The sequence below is a fragment of the Tasmannia lanceolata genome, unplaced genomic scaffold (assembly GCF_043159265.1).
Source record: "Tasmannia lanceolata isolate RefF3 unplaced genomic scaffold, GAP_Taslan_0.1 ptg000008l, whole genome shotgun sequence".
NCBI classification, from domain to species: Eukaryota; Viridiplantae; Streptophyta; class Magnoliopsida; order Canellales; family Winteraceae; genus Tasmannia; species Tasmannia lanceolata.
In genome coordinates, this window is record NW_027518685.1 from 56,900,001 (window position 1) to 56,922,541 (window position 22,541).

Below are 22,541 nucleotides of genomic sequence, written 5' to 3' on the forward strand. Positions count from 1 at the left end.
GGCATTAGTTCCCATGGGTAGGTTTTTCTCTCTTTTTTTTGGTTATAAAAAGAGAGGAATGGGAAAGGGCGAGAGGCTCCATCTCCCTTAATGCTTTTGCTATATTGCAATTCGGGTCTGGTAAAATGCAAATACTTCTACAAAAATGACACTTTATGGTATTATAACATTTCATCCGATAGAAACTAGGTGAAGAAAATAATTTATATCATGGGTAAATGAAGAGTGTTCTATTAACCAAAGTTATAACAAGTTTGTCTATATGCAAAGACTATGTTTACTTAGCAAACAAACCAAGCAAAGTTTAAACTAGAGAAACACTATCACTTAAATCCTATTTGAAATATGTAAGCGATGCTTGTTCTACAAGGTACTCTCAAACAAGGTAAAATGTCGTGCATTTAAACGAATTATCACTGTATTACCTCACTACATCTCCTTGATGCAGAAATTGAGCAAAATCAAGTGAATTTGCGATGGAAGTATAAGATGCTCTTCAAACTGCTTTTTTGAAATTTTCTCTTGGTTGGCTGTTGATTTAACCTAACTTTATTTTTCTCCACCAAATCCTGACAATTTTGTTTGAATATGTTTCAGTGTGCTAAGGCAATGGTCACCATCATCATGATTGCAATGTTAGCATGGTGAATTATAGCTGTTATCACTTGATCCTGCTTGAACTATATTGAAACCGTTCGTGGCTGAATTGATTGGCACACTGTAGAAGCTGCAGCAGCAATATACAAAGATGTGCTTTGCTTCTTTGATGGTATATTCTTCTTCATACAAAGATGTCATTTGCTTCTTTGGGGATATATATTATGGCATTGGTAAAGTGATGACATGCCTTGTAATGTGTCCAAACATTAGATGAAAAAAATAATAATTCTGCCGCGATGTTGGAATAGTGACATACTCCAGAATTGTCTATATCTCAAAATTATTGTACCCTCTTTTTGCTCAATGCATTAACTAGATTTTGGTGATATTGTTCGATGTGAACTCAACTCATGATATATGTATCTAGTGTTAGAAAGATACTCAAGTCTTCCAGGCAAGCTTTTGTCTTGCATTTACCTTTTCAATACCATCCATATTCAACATTTCATGGACATAAGTTCGTTCTTACGGAGGATAGATTTCTTTATTACCTGTTTATCAAGAATATCAATTGCAAAGTTTTCTTATGGAGTGAATATTCTAGGCATGTAAGTTCAAAGTTCTAACACAAGAAAATAATGTATATGTCCTAAATCTAAGACTCACTTTCTATGAAAATTTGAAATTATTTTGCTCAAACATTACTAGTATATGGTTGTACAACTATTTTCATTAGCTAGATTGCTTAAAGAGGACCTTGGAGTCTTGACGAAGGGACTAATATTATGTGGAATGAGATGTCTAGTTATACCAGGAAAGTGGCTAGAGAGGTACTTGGAGAATCTAGAGGAAGTGGGCCGCTGTCCAAAGACATGTGGTGGTGGAACGAGGAGGTCCAAAAGGCGATTAGTTCTAAAAGAAAGTGATATAAATGTTTGCATAAGTGTAGAAATGAAGAGAACATTGAGAATTATAAATTGGCTTGAAAAGAAGCTAAGAAGGCAGTAAGGAAAGCTAGAGGTAAGACATATGGGGATTTATACCACAGATTAGGGACGAAAGAGGTTGAAAAAGATGTCTACAAGCTTGCTAAGATGAGAGAAAGGAAGAGCAGGGACTTGAATCATATAAAATGCATCAAAGACGAGGATCAAAGATTGTCAGTAAAAGAAAACGGGGTTAAAGAGAGGTGGAGAAGTTACTTCGATAAGTTGTTCAATGGAGAACCCGTAGCGAATTTGGGAGAACTGATACAAACCGAAGGTTTGTTCGTAGAATCCGAACATCAGAGGTAAGAGTAGCCATGAAAAATATGAAATTAGGTAAGGCTAGGGGGCCTGACGATATTCCTATTGAGACTTGGAGATGCTTGGGTGATGCGGGTTTGGTTTGGTTAACTAGATTATTTAACAATATTTTGAAGACTAAGAAGATGCCTGCTGAGTGAAGAAAGAGTACATTAGTACCTATTTATAAGAGTAAAGGGGATATCTAGAGTTGCACCAATTACCGGGGAAGTAAGTTAATGAGTCACACCATGAAGCTTTGGTAGAGGGTAATTGAACATAGACTAAGAAAAGAGACTAAGGTGTCAGAGAATCAGTTTGGCTTCATGCCCGAATGATCGACTATGGAAGCTATCTTCTTGATTAGGCGGTTAATGGAGAGATTTAGAGAAAGTAAAAAGGACCTTCATATGGTTTTCATTCATTTGGAGAAAGCGTATGATAGGGTTCCTAGGAGTGTTATGTGGTGGATCATTGAAAGGAAAAAATGTGCCTACTAAATATGTTGATGTGATTAAGGATATGTATGATGGAGCAATAACTAGTGTCAGAACCACGGATGGCACGTCTAGTGAGTTTCCAATTACAATAGGACTGAACCAAGGATCAGCTCTAAGCCCCTTACCTTTTTACGCTAGTTATTGATGAGCTTACAGAGGGTATCTAGGATGAGGTGCCCTAGTGTATGTTCTTTGTAGATGTCATAGTATTAATCGACGAAACCAAAGTAGGAGTAAATGCTCAGTTAGAGTTATGGAGAACTACTATGGAATCCAAAGGTTTTAGACTGAGTAGGACTAAGACTGAGTATATGGAGTGCAACTTTAGTAATGTAAGGATGCAGAATGAGGATGTAGTAAATATGACTGGACAGGAGGTACCTAAGAGGGATATCTTTCTCTCTATCTTGGTTCAATTCTACATGTGGAAGGAGAGATTGAAGAGGATGTTAACCATAGAATAAGAGCAGGTTGGTTGAAGTGGAAGCTTGCCTCAGGAGTTCAAATCCCTAACAAGTTGAAGGGAAAGTTTTATAAGACAGCTGTGAGGCCAGCCTTGCTGTACGGCTTAGAATGTTGGGCCATCAAGAAGCAACATGTGCATAAGATGAGTGTAGCGGAGATGCGAATGCTTAGATGGATGTGCTGCCACACAAGGTTAAATAGAATTAAAAATGAAGACATTCGTAAAAAGGTGGGGGTGGCACCAATTGAGGAGAAGATGAGAGAGCACCGCTTAAGATGGTTTGGACATATCCAACGTACGCCTTTGGATGCTTCAGTGAGAAGAAGCGACTCGTGCCAAGTTGATGGAGTAAAAAGAGGTAGGGGCAGTCCGAAAACAACTTGGGTAGAAACAATGAGGAAAGATTTAGATAGCTAGGAACATGACAGAGAACATGACCTTGGATAGAGAACATGACCTTGGATAGGATATAATGGAAGAAAATGATCCACGTAGAAGAACCCAACTAGAGCCGGGATTAGAGCCGGGTAGATTCCTTTCACCTTCTTCCTGAAATTTTTCTAAAGGATTCATTTAGCCGACCCCAACTAGTTTGGCACAAAGGCTTTGTTGAGTTGAGTTGAGTTGAGATGGAGGGTAGTTTGGTAGTAGAAAGTGATTCCTCTAATACTATTTTGTGGGCCAAAGGGATATGGGATGGCCTATGAAGACTAGCTAAAGATATGGTGATTTCTCTTTTTCTCTCATTCCTAAAAGTGTTGGTTGATGGTCTTGCCAAATCAGGGGCAGCTAGCACCTCACTTTATATGGGGCAATCTTTACTGCTTGAAGTGCACTTGTAATCCTTTCTTTTTTAATGAAATTGTTATCTTTATTAAAAAAAATTAATATATGGTTGTACTAATACGCATTTAGGGCACATTTGGCTGCCAGGAATTTGTTTTCATGTTAAATCGGGCATCTTCAAGTGTGAGGACCCTGAAAATCAGGAAACAAGATGCCGGAAACGGCTGTTTCCATGATGAGAAGTTGATAAAAATCGGAACCAAAAATCTCTGCTCAAAACTGGATCAACATTTTCCGGATTTTTAGCAACTTCTCATCACGGAGATAGCCTTTTCCAGGATTTGGTTTCCTGATTTTCAGGGACTTCACACTTGTAGATGCCCGATTTATCATGAAAACAAATTCCTTGCAGCCAAATGTGCCCTTAGTCATCTACGTGTACTTTTGCAGTGAGCATTTTACTAGTACAAATGTGTAAGCCCAAGGGTCTACTCTCCTATCTTGTTTTGATGATTCTAAACATAATTGATTGTGTTTTTGAATACTAATCAATTTGCTTTGAAGTGTTGTGTTTGAGATAGGATTGATCATTGAAGAAACCAACACACAACATGGTCATGCTTGGAGATATCCCATACAAGAGTCAAAGGAGCTAAGTGAAGCTCACCTCATCTCTCAAGCAAGCATACACAAGATGGAAGATCAATTGAAGACCAAGACTAAAGAGAAGTTGAAAGCTACATAGGTATCATTGTACATCCTTTCTCTTTAGATTTCCAAGTCAAGGCAAAGTGTTTTCAAAATGTTTTTCAAAGAACACTTAAGAACTTAAAATGGATTAGTGAATGCTTATGTGGTGGACCAACATGTTGGGACCCTCATAAACATTCCAAAATAATCATAGGAGATGAGTTCCAAAAGCCAAAAATCAAACAAGAAATAAAATCTCAAAATATGTGGATTTTTAGGCTTCTCGGAACTCCGAGAGTTCCCTCGGAACTCCGAGAAAAGGTCCAGTAGCGTCTGGACATTTTCTCGGAACTCCGAGAAATGGTCCAGTAGAAAAATTCCATTTTCTGGCCGTTGTCTCGGAACTCCGAGAATATTTCTCGGAACTCCGAGAATTCTCGGAACTCCGAGAATTCTCGGAACTCCGAGAATGGTTCTCGGAACTCCGAGAACCTTGCGACAGCTCAAAAAAGAGCCGTTGGGTTTTGATTTAAAATTTGATTTTTGTTATCTACACCCCCAAACGGTCATATTTTGAGGAGAGACTATTTATACAATATCTAGAGGATTATTTCCTCTCTCTTGATTTTTGAAAAACCCTCTTAAGCACTCAAGCAAACTTGCAACCCTTTCAAGCTTAAGATTTTTGGTTTTTCCCAAACTTGCCTTTCACTTGTGAACCTATTGAGTTTGGATATTTTAGAGCTATCACTTGCAAATCCTTATTGAAGAGCAATCAAGGAACTACAAAGGGCATCAAGCTTTCAAGAAGAAGCCAAGCTATCAATCCTTCATATCTTGTATAGGTGGCTAGGGTATTCCGTTTTTAATTCCCTAGAGAGCAACCGCTTAGAACTCGGCGGAGGAGAGTCTTTGTAAAGGTGTAAGGGCATCCTTGTTTAATATCCCTTGGAATTGTAACCGCCTCGGAGCCGGGCATCGTGGAGGTCTCCAATAGTGGAATCCCTCAAGTGCGACCTTGAGTAGAGTGGAGTAGGCCGTTGGCCGAACCACTATATATCGGTGTGTCATTTCTCACTCTTGCATTTCCATTATTGTTTGGCTTGGCATTTTCACTTTGTTTTTTCAATTATATTTGCACTAACCAAATATCTAATTAAGTGAAGAAAAATTCCAATTAGGGTTCATAGGTAATTTTCAAAAGGCCTAATATTGAGTTAAATTCAATTCACCCCCCCTCTTGACTATTTCAATTGGTATCAAAGCCTCGTCTCTAATTTTTAGAAAACCCTAACCGGTCTAGAGTAAAGATTCTAAAATGGCAAACTACCCTCAACACCATGAAGGTTATTCAAACACTAGGCCACCCTATTTTGATGGAACAAACTATGGTTTTTGGAAAACCAAAATGAAAATCTTTTTAACCCAAGATTATCAAATGTGGAGAGCAATTAATAATGAATACATCTTACCCACAAGAAATTTAAATGATTGGACCGAAGCCGAACAACAAGCTTCGAATTATAATGCCAAAGCCATGAATTCTCTTATTTGTGCTCTATCTCCCGGAGAATTCAATAGAGTATCAAATTTAAATTCGGCTAAGGAAATTTGGGACACTTTAGAAGTCACCCATGAGGGAACCAATCAAGTAAAAGAATCTAAAATGAACCATCTTTTTCGGCAATACGAACTCTTTCAAATGACACCCGATGAAACAATTGCCGATATGTACACTAGATTCACCAATCTTGTAAATGGATTAAGGGGTCTTGGAAAACAATTTTCCAATAGAGATTTAGTGACTAAAATCCTTAGATCCTTACCTTTGTCTTGGGAATCCAAAACCTCCGCAATCACCGAAGCCAAGGACATGAACACATTGAACCTAGATGAACTAATAGGGTCCTTGATCACCCATGAAATGATTTTCAAAACAAAAGCACCCGAAATCGAAACTAAAATCGAAAAAGGAAAAGGAATTGCTTTTGCTTGTAATGTAGGTGAAAATGAAGATGCAAAAGAAGACATGGAAGATGAAGTTGCCCTCCTAACAAGAAGGATCAAATTCTTGCAAAGGAACATGGGAGGGATGAGAAATAGAAGGACAAACCCTCCATTCAAGAAGAAAGAAGAACTCGGTGATGGATCTTCTCAACCACGATGTTACGGTTGCAAGAAGCTTGGACACATTCGCCCGGATTGTCCACTCAACAATGAACCCACTTCAAACAACCGCTTCAAGAGAAGAGAAGGCAAGAAAGGAATGACCGCCACATGGGATGAGGAAATTGAAAGCGAAGGCGAACAAAATGATGGCGAAGATTGCTTGATAGCAAGGAACGTATGCTTCATGGCCTCAACAAACGACAACAATGAGGTAAACACTTTAAATGATGTTATTGTTTTAAAAGAAGTTCTTGATTCCCTACAAAATGCAAATGATGAACTTGAAATTCAATTTGATAAAATTGCATCACTTGAAAATTCTCTTGCTAACATGACAAAAGAATTTGGTTGGTTAAAAAAGGATCATGAATTTTTAGATGATAAGAATGAAAAATACAAAGTAGAAATTCATGAGTTAAATGCTTCTATCAAAATCTTAAATAAAAACCGACAAGAACTCTCAAATGAAAACAACAATCTAAAGCATGAAAATGGTAGATTATCTTTTGAGTATGATGAACTAAAGAAACTTTTTGAAAAATTTGAAAATAGTTCATTAAAATTGGATAGGCTTGTAAATCTTCAAAGAATGTCAAGTGACAAAAGTGGACTTGGACATAAATGGAACACCACAATATCCAACTATAAAACTAAACTTGAAAAGGTTTCTTCTAGCGGTACCAAAATTTGCTTTTATTGTGGTCTAGAAGGTCATTACAAGGTTGCTTGCTTACATGCTAAACAAGATAAGATTAAGTTGAACTCTAATGTGAAAACAAATGAACATAGCAAGATTAAGAAGATTTGGGTACCTAAGGGATCTCACTTGCCTATTCATATTTAGGTATGCCTTAAAAGCCATAACAAGAAGAACACATGGTACCTTGATAGTGGATGCTCTAGACATATGACCGGAGACCTTACTCAATTCGCGTCCCTATCGCTCAAGGATGGTGGAGACGTTACCTTTGGAGATGATAAGAAAGGAAAAGTCAAAGGTGAAGGCACCATAGGTAACTCTACCTCTCCCATACATGATGTACTATTTGTTGATGGCTTGTCCCATAATCTTATTAGCATTAGTCAATTATGTGATAATGGTTTTGAAGTTGTCTTCAATCCCGATAAATGCATTGTTAAAAATAAGATAAATGGAGAAGTAAAATTCATAGGGTCTAGAGACAATAACATTTATACAATTGGACTAGATGATCTTAGACTCCAAAATGTGACTTGTCTAAATGCCATTAGTGAGGATTCTTGGCTATGGCATAGGAGGTTGGGTCATGCCGGAATGGATCTCATTTCGACCCTCTCCTCAAAAGAAAGTGTTAGAGGATTGCCTAAGTTCAAATTCATCAAGGATCACATTTGTAGAACTTGTCAATTAGGAAAACAATTGAAAAGCTCTTTTGCACCTAAAAATATGATTTCAACTTCCTACCCCTTGGAGCTACTTCATATGGATCTTTTTGGACCAATGAAGACTAGTAGCCTAGGTGGAAAGAGGTACGTGTTTGTAGTTGTTGATGACTACTCACGATTCACATGGGTCATATTTCTAGGACATAAAGATGAAACTTATGAAAACTTTCTTACATTGTGCAATCAAATTCAAAATGAAAAAGGTATTGCCATCTCCCACATTAGAAGTGATCATGGAACTGAATTTGAAAATGTACATTTTGACACTTATTGTAATGAACATGGCATAAAACATAATTTTTCCACACCTAGAACACCTCAACAAAATGGAGTAGTAGAAAGAAAGAATCGAACTCTCCAAGAAATGGCTAGAACTATGTTGCATGAAAATGATCTCCCTAGATATTTTTGGGCGGAAGCGGTTAGCACCGCTTGCTATATCATAAACAGGGTATATCTAAGGCCAATTTCTAAGAAAACACCTTATGAGCTTTGGAAAAACTTGAAACCAAATATAAGCTATTTTAGAGTGTTTGGATGTAAATGCTTTATTTTAAACATCAAAGATAATCTACACAAATTTGATAGGAAATCGGATGATGGAATATTCTTAGGGTATTCTTCTCACAGCAAGGCATATAGAGTATTTAATAGGAGAACCCTAGTAGTAGAAGAATCCATGCATGTGACATTTGATGAAAGAGAGCCAACATCACAAGAAATGCCACATGATGAGGATGAACCCATTGAACATCTTTTTCCAAAATTGAGTGCTTCTCCTCATGCATCAACAAGTCATACATTACCTAGTGAGGAAGTAGAAAATGAAAATGATGACTCATTGCCTAGGGATAGGAGAACATTGGTAGATCATCCTGAATCCCAAATTTTAGGTGATGCCACATTGCCAGTAAGAACTAGATCATACTATCGTAGTGTGAGTAACAATTTGGCGTTCCTATCCGAATTAGAACCAAAATCCATCAAGGAAGCTGAAAAGGATGAATATTGGTTGATGGCCATGCAAGAAGAGCTAAGTCAATTCGAAAGGAACAAAGTGTGGAGGCTAGTACCTAGACCTAGTGATCATCCAGTCATTGGCACGAGATGGGTGTATAGAAATAAATTGGATGAAAATGGAATTATCACTAGGAATAAAGCTAGGCTTGTAGCCCAAGGGTACAATCAGGAGGAAGGGATAGATTATGATGAGACATTTGCTCCTGTTGCCCGTATGGAGGCTATTAGGATACTTTTGGCATATGCATCTCATAAAGGATTTAAACTATATCAAATGGATGTCAAAAGTGCCTTCCTAAATGGCTATATCCAAGAGGAAGTGTATGTTGAGCAACCTCCAGGTTTTGAAGACTTCAAACATCCAAATCATGTCTTCAGGCTTGATAAAGCTTTATATGGATTAAAGCAAGCTCCTACAGCTTGGTATGAGAGGCTTTGCACTTTCTTAGTTGAAAAGGGTTTCGAGATGGGAAAGGTGGATAAAACCTTATTTATCAAAAGAGAAAATCATGATATCCTCCTTGTCCAAATCTATGTGGATGATACCATCTGTGGCTCAACTAATCAAAAATTGTGTGATGAATTTGCAACCTTAATGAAAAATGAATTTGAAATGAGCATGATGGGAGAGTTAACCTACTTCTTAGGACTCCAAATTAAACAATACAAAAATGGAATATTTTTAAATCAAGAAAAATATACAAAGGAGTTATTAAAGAAGTATGGCATGGATAGCAGTAAGACATCAAGAATTCCCATGAGTACTACTGCTAAGCTAGAAAAAAATGAATTTGGCAAATCTGTGGATCAGAAACTGTATAGGGGTATGATAGGTAGTTTGCTCTATTTGACAGCCAGCAGACCAGACATTATGTTTACTGTCTGTCTCTGTGCTCGATTTCAATCGGATCCTAAAGAATCTCACCTATCAGCAGTTAAGAAGATCTTCAAGTACTTAAGAGGAACCCAAAGTCTAGGACTGTGGTATGAAAGATCATCTTCCTTCACTCTCATCGGATATTCAGATGCAGACTTTGTTCGATGTAGAGTAGATAGGAAAAGCACTAGTGGGACTTGCCAATTCTTGGGTAAATCACTTGTTTCATGGTTTAGCAAGAAGCAAAATTCAGTAGCTCTGTCCACAACAGAAGCAGAATATGTGGCAGCTGGAGCTTGCTGTGCTCAAGTCCTATGGATGAAAAGCACATTGATGGACTATGCAATCAAAATGGAAAATATTCTCATCCAATGTGACAATACTAGTGCTATATGCTTAACAAAGAACCCCATACAACACTCAAGAACAAAACACATTGAGATTAGGCACCACTTCATCAGAGATCACTCACAAAAAGGGGATATTTGCTTAAAATATATCAACACTGAAGATCAATTAGCGGATATCTTTACAAAACCCCTTAGTGATGATAGAATTTGTTATATCCGAAGTGCCTTAAACATTTGGAGTGCGGATCAAATTAAAGAAATTGCCAAATAAATACTTTGTGCCTTTAACCAGCTTATTTATATAGTATTTATATATATAATCTTTGTTTGGTAGTATCTGCATGAATGAGATGTCAAACTTTTAATCTTAAAAATCACTCAATTGATATTCTTAGCCTTCTTAGTTTTTCTAAGTTGGAGAGGTATCTTCACTTTAATTAAAATACCTAACATCTTGACATATGTCAACATCTCAATCATGAACAGGTATATGTGCATTACTTGGTTAAATATTTTTATACCATAAGCATTGATTTAGGGGGAGTTATCTACTCCTAAATTTTTTTTTACACCCTTTCTGTCGATGACAAAAGGGGGAGAAGGTTTGAAATTGATTATCTATTCAAATTTACTATATGCACCTCATGCTTATAACTTGTATCATGTATATGTGTGCATATATTGAGGGGGAGTTCTAGTATTCAATTGCCTACTATGTCACTCCACACACACCTCATAATCAATTTTGTTTGTCATCATCAAAAAGGGGGAGATTATAAGCCCAATGGTCTACTCTCCTATCTTGTTTTGATGATTCTAAACATAATTGATTGTGTTTTTGAATACTAATCAATTTGCTTTGAAGTGTTGTGTTTGAGATAGGATTGATCATTGAAGAAACCAACACACAACATGGTCATGCTTGGAGATATCCCATACAAGAGTCAAAGGAGCTAAGTGAAGCTCACCTCATCTCTCAAGCAAGCATACACAAGATGGAAGATCAATTGAAGACCAAGACTAAAGAGAAGTTGAAAGCTACATAGGTATCATTGTACATCCTTTCTCTTTAGATTTCCAAGTCAAGGCAAAGTGTTTTCAAAATGTTTTTCAAAGAACACTTAAGAACTTAAAATGGATTAGTGAATGCTTATGTGGTGGACCAACATGTTGGGACCCTCATAAACTTTTCAAAATAATCATAGGAGATGAGTTCCAAAAGCCAAAAATCAAACAAGAAATAAAATCTCAAAATATGTGGATTTTTAGGCTTCTCGGAACTCCGAGATTTTTTCTCGGAGCTCCGAGCTCGGAACTCCGAGAGTTCCCTCGGAACTCCGAGAAAAGGTCCAGTAGCGTCTGGACATTTTCTCGGAACTCCGAGAAATGGTCCAGTAGAAAAATTCCATTTTCTGGCCGTTGTCTCGGAACTCCGAGAATTCTCGGAACTCCGAGAATTCTCGGAACTCCGAGAATGGTTCTCGGAACTCCGAGAACCTTGCGACAGCTCAAAAAAGAGCCGTTGGGTTTTGATTTAAAATTTGATTTTTGTTATCTACACCCCCAAACGGTCATATTTTGAGGAGAGACTATTTATACAATATCTAGAGGATTATTTCCTCTCTCTTGATTTTTGAAAAACCCTCTTAAGCACTCAAGCAAACTTGCAACCCTTTCAAGCTTAAGATTTTTGGTTTTTCCCAAACTTGCCTTTCACTTGTGAACCTATTGAGTTTGGATATTTTAGAGCTATCACTTGCAAATCCTTATTGAAGAGCAATCAAGGAACTACAAAGGGCATCAAGCTTTCAAGAAGAAGCCAAGCTATCAATCCTTCATATCTTGTATAGGTGGCTAGGGTATTCCGTTTTTAATTCCCTAGAGAGCAACCGCTTAGAACTCGGCGGAGAAGGAGAGTCTTTGTAAAGGTGTAAGGGCATCCTTGTTTAATATCCCTTGGAATTGTAACCGCCTCGGAGCCGGGCATCGTGGAGGTCTCCAATAGTGGAATCCCTCAAGTGCGACCTTGAGTAGAGTGGAGTAGGCCGTTGGCCGAACCACTATATATCGGTGTGTCATTTCTCACTCTTGCATTTCCATTATTGTTTGGCTTGGCATTTTCACTTTGTTTTTTCAATTATATTTGCACTAACCAAATATCTAATTAAGTGAAGAAAAATTCCAATTAGGGTTCATAGGTAATTTTCAAAAGGCCTAATATTGAGTTAAATTCAATTCACCCCCCCTCTTGACTATTTCAAAATGCATATCATGTTCTGTATATGCGCGATGTTGGTTCAACGGAACATACTTTTCAGGTTGTGTTGGAGAAACTTTTTATTTAACAAGCCCTTCAGGAAAGTAGGTTTAACATTGAGCTAATATAAAACATTGATTTTGTTTCACCTGGCAAATCCTCGTGTTTCACCCGTCTTTTTTTAAACCCGCAATTGAAAATTTATTTTGAAATGGCGAGAAGATCAGTGGACGTTTTGGAGCTGGGGGAAAAGCTTGGAGGCGGAATTTGCACTTGCGGTTTCTGGATTGAAAGCTTGAAGGAAGTCTACCTAGACCTAATCGATGGTTGATACTCAATTAAAGATGGCTTGGAGGCTTTGGATGTACAAAATCATTGCTGTAGAAAAAACCTCATTCGCTTGGTCAATGGACAGACTATTAAGAATTCCAATCTGGCGACTTATTTTTCTAATCATGGTCTAGAGAAGAAGGTGGATGAGGGATGGGAACTGCGGCAAACCAAGAGGAAGTCTGGCCCTAAAGCCCCCAGAGCTCTGCCGAGCAAAATAGAAAAACTCTCTGGGGACTGGTATTGCAGAAATGCAAATACCACAATTTCAGAAGGAGAGAGTATTGTGCATGGTGTGGTTTGGAGAAACAAGAGGCAGAGGAAGAGGACGATGAAAATCTGCCGAGAGCTATGTTGACCCCCACTTTTTGGCCTACTATTGGTGTCCCCCAAAGGATGGAATCGAAGAGGGAACGCAAGTGGTGCAGTTATCCGAGGCTGATGTTGGCAAGGGAGGTAAGCTCCTCAAAAAATGTCTCATTGGAACGATAAAGAAGAAGAACTGGAGCCTTGATGAACTACAATCATGGGCAAGATGGTTATGGGATATCCCTGACCTTCAAAAACCTAGTTGCTTGGGGAATAAGGAGGCCTTGTTTAGCTTCCGTTCTGAACCTCAGGCAGCTCAGATCCTGAATAGAGGGGAAAGAGCGGTTGGTGAATGTTTACTGAAGCTGGAACCTTGGAACCATGGACACAGAATGGGCGTAGCATCCAGCATCCGGATGGATCGGAATCCATGGGATTCCTTTACACGCGTGGGCAAAGTCGACTGTAGAGGCCCTTGCAAAAATCCTTGGACCAATCATGGAGATACAGATGGACTCCCACCCTGGTGAAAATCTTGAATATGCGAGGGTAAAGGTATTAACACCACATGACTTCCTAGTAGATTATCTCTCCCTTTGTAGGTCCCTGGGAAACTGTACAACATTGGCGTCCTTGACGATCAGGATCAAACCACACCACCTGCTAACGGGACCAACGGCATCATAGTGATGGATCAAATCAATACCAATATTGATGCTGGCATTGGCCGAGTCTCGGTGACGGCAAAAACCACTGGTATCTTGGAATTCCAACCCTCTAAGAAGACGATGTCACAACCGTTTATCGAGCAGATACCCCGATCGAACGGTCCATCCAAATTGATGCAACCTGATTGGACATCGTCTAATGGCAAGAAACCGGCCGTTGATTTTCCGAAGGGGACGGATCAAACTGTCCGTTTGAATTTTAAAAATCGAGGGCCTTTGGCGGATTTCTCAAAGCATGCACCAGCTGGTAAGTCTCTTTGGACAGGTGGCCCTAGTGGAGTGGCTAGGGCTGACAGTGCTCCGACGTCGCCCAGAAGTTTTAATAGGGATGACAGAAAACGTGTTCGTACGTATGAGGCTATGGGGGACAGATGGCTACCTTATGCATGCGAAGGCAGTGGTGGAGGAGGTATCTCTGGACCGCAGCCCCGCTGCTCATGTTCATGCAAATTCGGTGGAAATAAGCTCGACAAATCTGGCAAGACATACAGTTACAAAACTGGAAACGGAGACGGCGTTAAATGATTCTGATGGCTCGGAAGAGGAGGTAATTCCGGAATCGATCGAGGACCCCCTGGAAATTGAACTAAAGGGCAAACTAAAGGAGTCTCTGATGAAATCGGGGATTCACACAGATGAATCTTCTAGTCGGAAGGAGACCAGGATGGAGGAATCTATCTCACAGGAAAGGATACAAATGGCAAAAATTGGGAAAGAACTGGGGGTTAACTATGAAGAAAATGATGATGCGACTTGGAGCATGCTTGATTCCATTGAAGTCAGAGATTGCCCAACAACTACAAACAAACGGCTTACACGCAAGGGGATGTGGGAGATTCAGGGATTGAAGTGAATCTCGGGTGGGCAATGGGAACAAACACATGTTATTATCCATGGAGATATGTTTCTGGAATGTGGGGGTCTGAGATCAGATAGAAAGTGCATGGCGGTCAAGGATCCAATTCAATCTCGGAAGCTGGAATTTATTGCCATAATCGAATCCAAAATTATGGGGGTTACGGAGTCTACAATAAACAAGCTCTGGGGGAGAAATAATAGGGATTGGACAGCAAAAGAAGCGGTGGGATTGTCAGGGGGGAATCATTCTAATATGGAGAGCTGACTATTTCATGGTGAAAGAGGTAATCATCAATCAATTCTCAGCCTCTTCATTGTTATCCTCTGTAAACTGGATTGAGAAGTGAATGATAACGGTGGTTTACGGACCGGCCAGAGCTAGAGAAAGGAGAGGTCTGTGGGTGGAACTAAGGGGGATTAGGGAACAATGGCAGGTCCCTGGATTGTGGGAGGGGACTTCAACACAATACGGTTCCCTGAAGAGAACAACTTTTTTTTTGAAAAATGACATATTTGATTAATATTCAGATTGCATTCGGGACCAGGGGTCCCATCCTACAGTACAAAATATTAAGGTGGGGTGGCTCGGGCATACTCGAGACCAATTGAAAAGTACCCAAAATGAGTTACAAAAGAGCACAACCTTTCCTTTCCTCTATTCTATAGTATCTTCTTTTTACATCTTGTCATAGCATTCTTTCAAACCTTTCGTCTATGCCTTTTGTGCTGTGCATGATTCTGGGTCCTCTAGACCAGTACCTCTTGAAACTACAGGTAAGCTGAAATTCTTGAGAACTATCAAGACTTCAAACTGCTAAAACCTTACAAATTGAACTCTAAAACTCCAGGACTGATATAAATCTCCAATAAAGAATAGCAAAACTAGAGTTTCCAAACAAGGGAACCTATGCGAAAGAATGGATCTCTCAAGCGATGCCTACTGAAGCTCAAAAACTTCTGGATAACGGCACAAAGCTAATAAACAAGAGGTATCTTGAATGAGTATGGATGGACTTTGACCTCTACGGTACTACGACCCAATTTTGAACTTCAACAAAAGTCATCAGATTAAATCAAAGCTTCATTACCTCCATCAGGCACTATACTGAGGGAAAGATCAGTGTCCATCCTCTATCCTAATTGCTTAGGCACCTTCTCCAATCTTCTTTTCAGTTTCTTTTTCTCTTATCTTCTTCTCTTCCTTATCTCTTACCTTTATTGCAAAAAACATGATGGAGGGGCGAGGGAGAAGAATAGACTGGCAACTATTACCACAAGCATGCAGAACCTGTCCAACTTCATCCATGGCAGTGCACTGACTGATCTGCCGTTGGAAGGGGTGAGGTACACCTGGACAAACAATCAGGAGAATGTGATTATGAGCCGTCTTTATCACACCCTTATCTCGACAGAGTGGGAAGAAAATTTCCCTTTGATTTACCAGCGGGCTCTGCCTAGAACCCATCTCTGATCACAACCCTATCCTATTAGAACTATCGACCCTCATCGGCGGGCCTCTTCCCTTCAAATTCAGTCTTGCCTTGTGTGAGCTACCAAAATTGAAGGAGAGAATAAACTTGTGGTAGAACGAAGAAATGATCGAAGGCTGGAAGGATTTTGTTTTATACAAAAAGCTAAAGCACATTAAGATGCGAGTTAAGGAGTGGCGAAAATCGGAGGTTATTGCGAAGAGGCACCGAAAGGAGGAAGTATTGGCTGCTCTGAATATCCTCGAACGGAAGGAAGAGGAGTCTGATCTGACTATAGGGAAAAAATGGAGAGGGTGAAGTTGCTTGAAGAGCATGAGGAGGTCATTAGAAGGGAGGAGATAGAATGGAGGCAAAAATCCACTGTAACATGGCTCAAAGAAGAGGACCAGAATTCAAAGTTTTTCCACCGCATGGCTAACACTAGAAGGAGAATCAACACCATAAATTGCAGTAGGGAGGGTGAGCATCTGGTGGAAGACAAAGATGGAATTAGAGACATAATCCTTGAGTTCTACACTCAGCTATACTCTAAGGAGTTTGAATGGCGACCAAAGATCGGTGGGTCGTCTTCAAATCCATATCGGAACCACAACGGATGGATTTGGAAAAAGCTTTCACCGAGGAAGAAGCGGAACTTACTTTATTTTCAATGGCAAAAGAGAACCTTGGGATCGAACGGATTCCCAATTGCGTTTTTCCAGAAAATAATTCGGGCATAGTCAAGGTGGATGTGATGGCCTTCCCTTCATGAATTTCATTAGCGAGGGATCATCAGCATAGAAATCAATTTCACCTTTATTACTCTCGTTCCAAAAAAGGAGGGTGTCATTGGCATCAAGGAGTTTTGACCCGTTTCGCTGATTACCACTATCTATCAAATTCTGGCGAAAATATTGGCGAATAGACTGAAGGGAGTAATGGGTACTGTCATCTCAGAATCCTAGGGTGCCTTTGTTGATGAGAGACAAATTCTGAATGGCATCCTTCTTTGCAAATGAGGTCCTTGACTCGTCAAAGAGGGATGGTAGAAGAGGTCTAATAGCCAAGATCGTTATCCAAAAGGCTTATGACCATCATGTGGATTGGAGTCTGCTGGATTTTATACAACAAAGGATGGGTTTTGGCGCAAAATGGAGAGGATGGATATTGGCTTGCGTTTCTTCGGCATCCTTCTCAATCCTCCTGCATGGGGTAGCGGAAGGGTACTTTCCAATCTCTAGGGGTCTAAGACAAGGTGATCCTCTATCCCCTTACCTATTTAATATGATCGTTGAAGCTCTTAGTTCGATGATCACAACTGCTGAAAGGAAAGGGTTCATAAAGGGATTAAATCGAGTCAAAACTCTAGACCGGTGAGTCACTTACAATTCGCTGACGACACCCTGTTGTTTATTGAGGATGATATCTCGTCGGTTGCAAACTTGAGCAGGGTATTCAGTTGGTTCGAAATCGCATCTGGATTAAAAATTAATTTTTCCAAGAGCATCTTGGCTGGCATCAATGTTGATCAATCCCAGGTGCAGACCCATGCGATGAGTATCAGATGTAAGGAGGGAGCTCTTCCAGTAACATATCTATGTCTCCCACTGGGATATGGGGTTCCAAAGTTATGTCAATGGGATCCTATGTTAATTATATCCTTTGGTGGTCGAATAACCTTGATTAAAGCGGCTCTAGCAAATATGCCGGTCTACTTCATGTCCCTCTATAATATACCGGCTAAGATTGCTCATAGAATCAAAAAAATGCAGAGAGATTTATTGTGGGAAGGGGATGGAAAGAGCAACAAACTAAAGCACCTGTTATGTTGGAAGAAAGTGTCTCGACTTAAGAAACGAGGTGGTTTGGGAATTGGAAAAATCAGAATCAGGAATAAGTCTTCATTGGCGAAGTGGTTATGGCGATATAGCGAAGAGAAGAAGACATTGTGGCATGGAATCATTGGTGATAAATATGGCACTGCTATGGGAGATTAAAACGCTACAAGCCGGGGAAAAGGGAAAGTATAGGGAGCGTGGCGCTCCATTTGCTCAGCTCGCAATAGTTTTGAACCTTTTGTGCGTTATAGTGTCGGGAAAGGTGACACAATAAGATTTTGGTCCGATCTCTTGGTGGGGGACTGCCCCCTACAATTCGCTCTGTGTATAGGTTGGCCATCAACGGCGATGCAAAAGTAGCGGACTACCTAAATAAAGAGGATGGACATTGAAGGGGATTCTAGGATATTAGACTTCGCAGGAACCTAAAGGAGGAGGAAATCAAGAATTTCACTGACTTAATCCAGTTGCTGGAAACACCCTATTATGAAAGAATCTGGATTCCAGACCCAGAGGGAAGCTTTTCTGTCAAATCCTTCTTTTTCATGCTCAACAAAGCTAATCGGAATATGCGACGTCAAGCTGCTCTATGGAAAGCCCAAGTTCCACCTAGGTTTATAGCGTTCGCCTGGACCGTAGCTCACAATGGTATAAATACCTTTGATAGACTCAAACGAAGTTCATTCCAAATGGCCAGCAGGTGCGTAATGTGCAAAATGGCAGAATAAAATATTGACCACCTTCTACTACACTGCCCATTCGCCTACCAGATATGGACGTCCTTTGTTAAATCATTTGGAGTCATGTGGGTCTTCCATAGAGACATCAACTCGGCTCTGCTGGATTGGGGTGGAGGAGGATTTGGCAATATTGGGATAACATTATGGAAACTTGTAGCCTACGTTATTATTTGGAACAACTGGAAGGAGTGGAATTTCAGGAAAGGAAAGAAGCCCCAAATGGGTGAGCCTTCAAACACGGATTGACTTAATCTCGTGGGTAAAGGCTAGAGGCACCATTCATTATGGTGCGGGGGAGATCTTAAGGAACTTGAACAATATCATTTGGGAGCCAAAAATGAAGGACAAGATGAAACCAAAGTGGGTACCACCGCCGGCTGGTTGTTACAAGCTGAACTTTGATGGGAGTTCGATTGGAAATACCGGTAAAGCTGGGATTGGAGGGGTAATACGCGACTCGAATGAGTCAGTGATTATGACTTATTCGGGACCTAGTGGCATTTGCGATGCTAATGAAGCCGAGGTAAAAGCACTCCTATTTGGATTGAAATGGTTTGTACTCAATATGCAAGGACCTTTGACTATTGATGGGGACTCATTGAATGCTATCTGCTGGGCAAATACCAATACGAAAGGTCCCTGACGCATCCGGCGACTCATCATGGAGATCAAGGACCTAGTCCGCTTGATCAAGCCCGAGTTGGTGCGTAGGAGAAAACTGGCGAACGAAATGACGGATCAGTTAGCGAAAGGCGGAGTGCTATTGGAATCTATGTCCATTATTATTGCACCCGATAGGGCCGATATTAATCATGTAGTTTGATTGTAGCTCTCACACGCTGTATCTATGGGTATGGGGGACTTCTTGTCCTCACCCCGTATTTTGGTTATTAATAAAGTCAAATTTAAAAAAAAAACATTTATTTTGGGCAGCTAATAAAAAGAACAGTCCTAGTAACTTGAGCATACCTGAGTTTAGAATATTGCTTTGCTACTAATCTTGCCTTGTTGTACAAATATTTGGCTGATTTGTAGTTGTTCTTGTATTTATAAACTATTCTTATCATTTCTTTCTCCAATTTCATGGTCTCTAGATTCATGGTCTTATATAAATATATCAGCACCTTCATGTTTTCCACATTTGCGCCCCCACTTTTACGTGTAGTGATGGAGGTGCATTCCTGCTACAAGCTCCTGGACCGTTTTCAGTGATGGAGGTGCATTCCTGCTACAAGCTCCTGGACCGTTTTCAATCACGATTTTGGGCTATTAAATGATAGAATTATGGAAAATAATAAACTACAAAGTTTTAGGTCTTTTTGAGATCTTTACAAGTACTCATGACCGAACTTTGGAGCAGTGGTTAAAAAGTTATGGCTGTTTTAGTAGACTGTGTCTGTTAGTCCTAGGGTAGTTACTGCATTTGTGAGTTACTAACTTATTTATGAGTTTGCAAGTCCCTAAACTAGTTAGTGGACTGGCTTGAACGTTTTTACACTTGTATTCATCTATTTAAAGTGTAGCAAAGATATGTAATGAAAGTTTTAGTCGAAGAAGAAAAGCTTTTCTAAGCATTTTGCAAGAATTTCACTTCTTGTTTCCCTCCACAACCCAAAGGATTGCATTTTGCCCATCCGAATAATATCAAAGTGGTATCAGAGCATTTATGTGTAACTTTACGATGATGATCGTGAGGCGATCCTATGCTAGTGGTTACCAACGAGAAGTTTGCGCTAGTTCAAGTTTCTCAATGGCCAATCGACGTCGCCGAGGTCCGATTGAAAGAGAGGCTCTCAATCGAGGGAGGGATTTTTATGATATCGAGATTGAGGAATTGAGGCGTCAAGTCCAAACCCTCACCGAGAGGTTAGCTCTTCAAGAGCCTCAAGATGAGGTGGAGGGAAGCAATGGATCGCAGTCAGACGTCAATCCTTTCGCTCGCCTACACCAACTCCAAGGAGAGAGTGACGTTTCTTCTTTGAGACGTCCCCCTTTACGTCAACGTTTTGCCGATGTTAATGTCGAGGTTTTCGAGTTTGAAGGAAAGATACAATCAAATAGTTTCATAGAATGCCCTACTTCCGTTTTTTTTAATGTTCTAGATGAACAACTACATTTTGATGACTACAATGTTGATGAGAGTGATGAGATCATTTGGAACGATCGTGGCGAGGCGTTAGTTATTCGGCATGCTATGATTACAGCCAAAGTGGAAGAAAATCCTCATGGGTTTTCCCGTAGTATTTTTCATCAAGGATATATGTCAAATGAAGAGATGTGCGTTGTGAGAATGTGGTGGCACAAGAGAGTCGGCAATGTCAATCTTGAGACCAAGATGAGGCCTATGAATTTTGAACTTGCATGGTTCAAGAAAGTGAAGGTGAGTAACTTTTTCCTTTACGAGAAGAAATTTGATCAAGAGACTAGCATAAGGAACTTCAACGGCAATTTAATGAATTCATCACCAAAGGGATTGTATTGGACAACATATTAGGTGAACCGATGGATATTGAAGAGATGGGTGAATGGAAAAGAATTACATCGATTTTTTCATCCAATTATATTGATCCATTTTTATTTGATCTGACATTGAAGCCTATAGCGTATATTCATGAATTCAAGCATATTCAAGATAAAGACATTTTATTTTCATCTTTGGAATTATGTAGTAGGATTTGTTCCTCAAGAGTTTAAGATGATTAACATTCTTCGACACTTCAAAACTCGAGGACGAGTCTTCTTGAACAAGGGAAGTTTGGCAAACTTCAAGATCGTGCGGATAGTTCATTTCGAGTTCAATCACCTGAAGATTACGGTGTTTCAGCTACTCTCAATGTTTTTGATGTTATTCCATATCATGAAAGTGGCCCGGTGAACTCAGGGACGAGTTGACGTTCAACCAGGAGAGAATGAGATGCAGGTGCATTCCGGCACAAGCTTTTGGACCGTTTTTCAACCACAATTTTGGGCTATTAACTGACAAAATTATGGAAAACGATAAACTACAAAGTTTTAGGTCTTTTTGAGATCTTTCTAACATTACTCATGGTCGAAATTTGGAGCAGGGTTAAAAAGTTATGGCTGTTTTAGTAGACTGTGTTTGTTAGTCCTAGGCTAGTTAATGCATTTGTGAGTTTCCAAGTTATTTATGAGTCTGCAAGTCCCGAAACTAGTTAGTAGACTAGCTTGAACATTTTTACTCTTATATTCATCTATTTAAAGTGTAGCAAAGATATGTAATGGAAGCTTTAGTTGAAGAAGAAAAGCTTTTCTAAGCATTTTTGCAAGAATTTCACTTCTTGTTTCCCTCCACAACCCAAAGGATTGCATTTCGCCGATCCGAACGGTATCATGCAGGAAACTACAAACTTAAAAAATATGGCGGGGAAAATAATAACAATCTGTTGCTGTCTACATCGAAAGATGGGGTGCGAAGGTGCTTAGGCTTAATCTTATTAATTATAAAGAGTAATGTTAATGAGACCGAGCTGGGAACCGAACAAATGGTTTCTTGCCACAACATCATAAGTAACGTAAACCAGCCCTTGGGTTTAGGAAAATCAACAAAAAATAGTTTCTTTTCACAAATGGCAAATACTCATTGTCGGTCTCTCTCATCGGTCTTTTTCTCGGTTTCCGTATTATAAATATTCTTTAGCAGAGTACCTCAAAGAAATTCTGTATTAAAATGACTTGCCATGTTTTGATAATGGGAAGGACTCATTATATTTTTTAAGCTGCTGGACAAGCCCACTACAATTCCTTAAATGATTCTTGCAGGCAATCAAAGAAGTGTAGAACAAATTGTATTTGCTATCTAGCTGTGAAATGTATTATAATTCC

The 22,541-nt window shown here is 39.6% G+C and overlaps 1 protein-coding gene across 1 annotated transcript in view; it reads left to right on the plus strand.

Annotated features, from left to right (window-relative positions):
- Nucleotides 1–22,541, plus strand: part of LOC143885382 (LOW protein: PPR containing protein) — a 69,405-nt gene that overhangs the window by 34,207 nt on the left and 12,657 nt on the right. Inside the window, exon 4 of the transcript XR_013253259.1 lies at nucleotides 598–769. The gene's annotated coding sequence lies outside the window, so the exon portion shown is untranslated. The remainder of the gene's footprint in view (nucleotides 1–597; nucleotides 770–22,541) is intronic.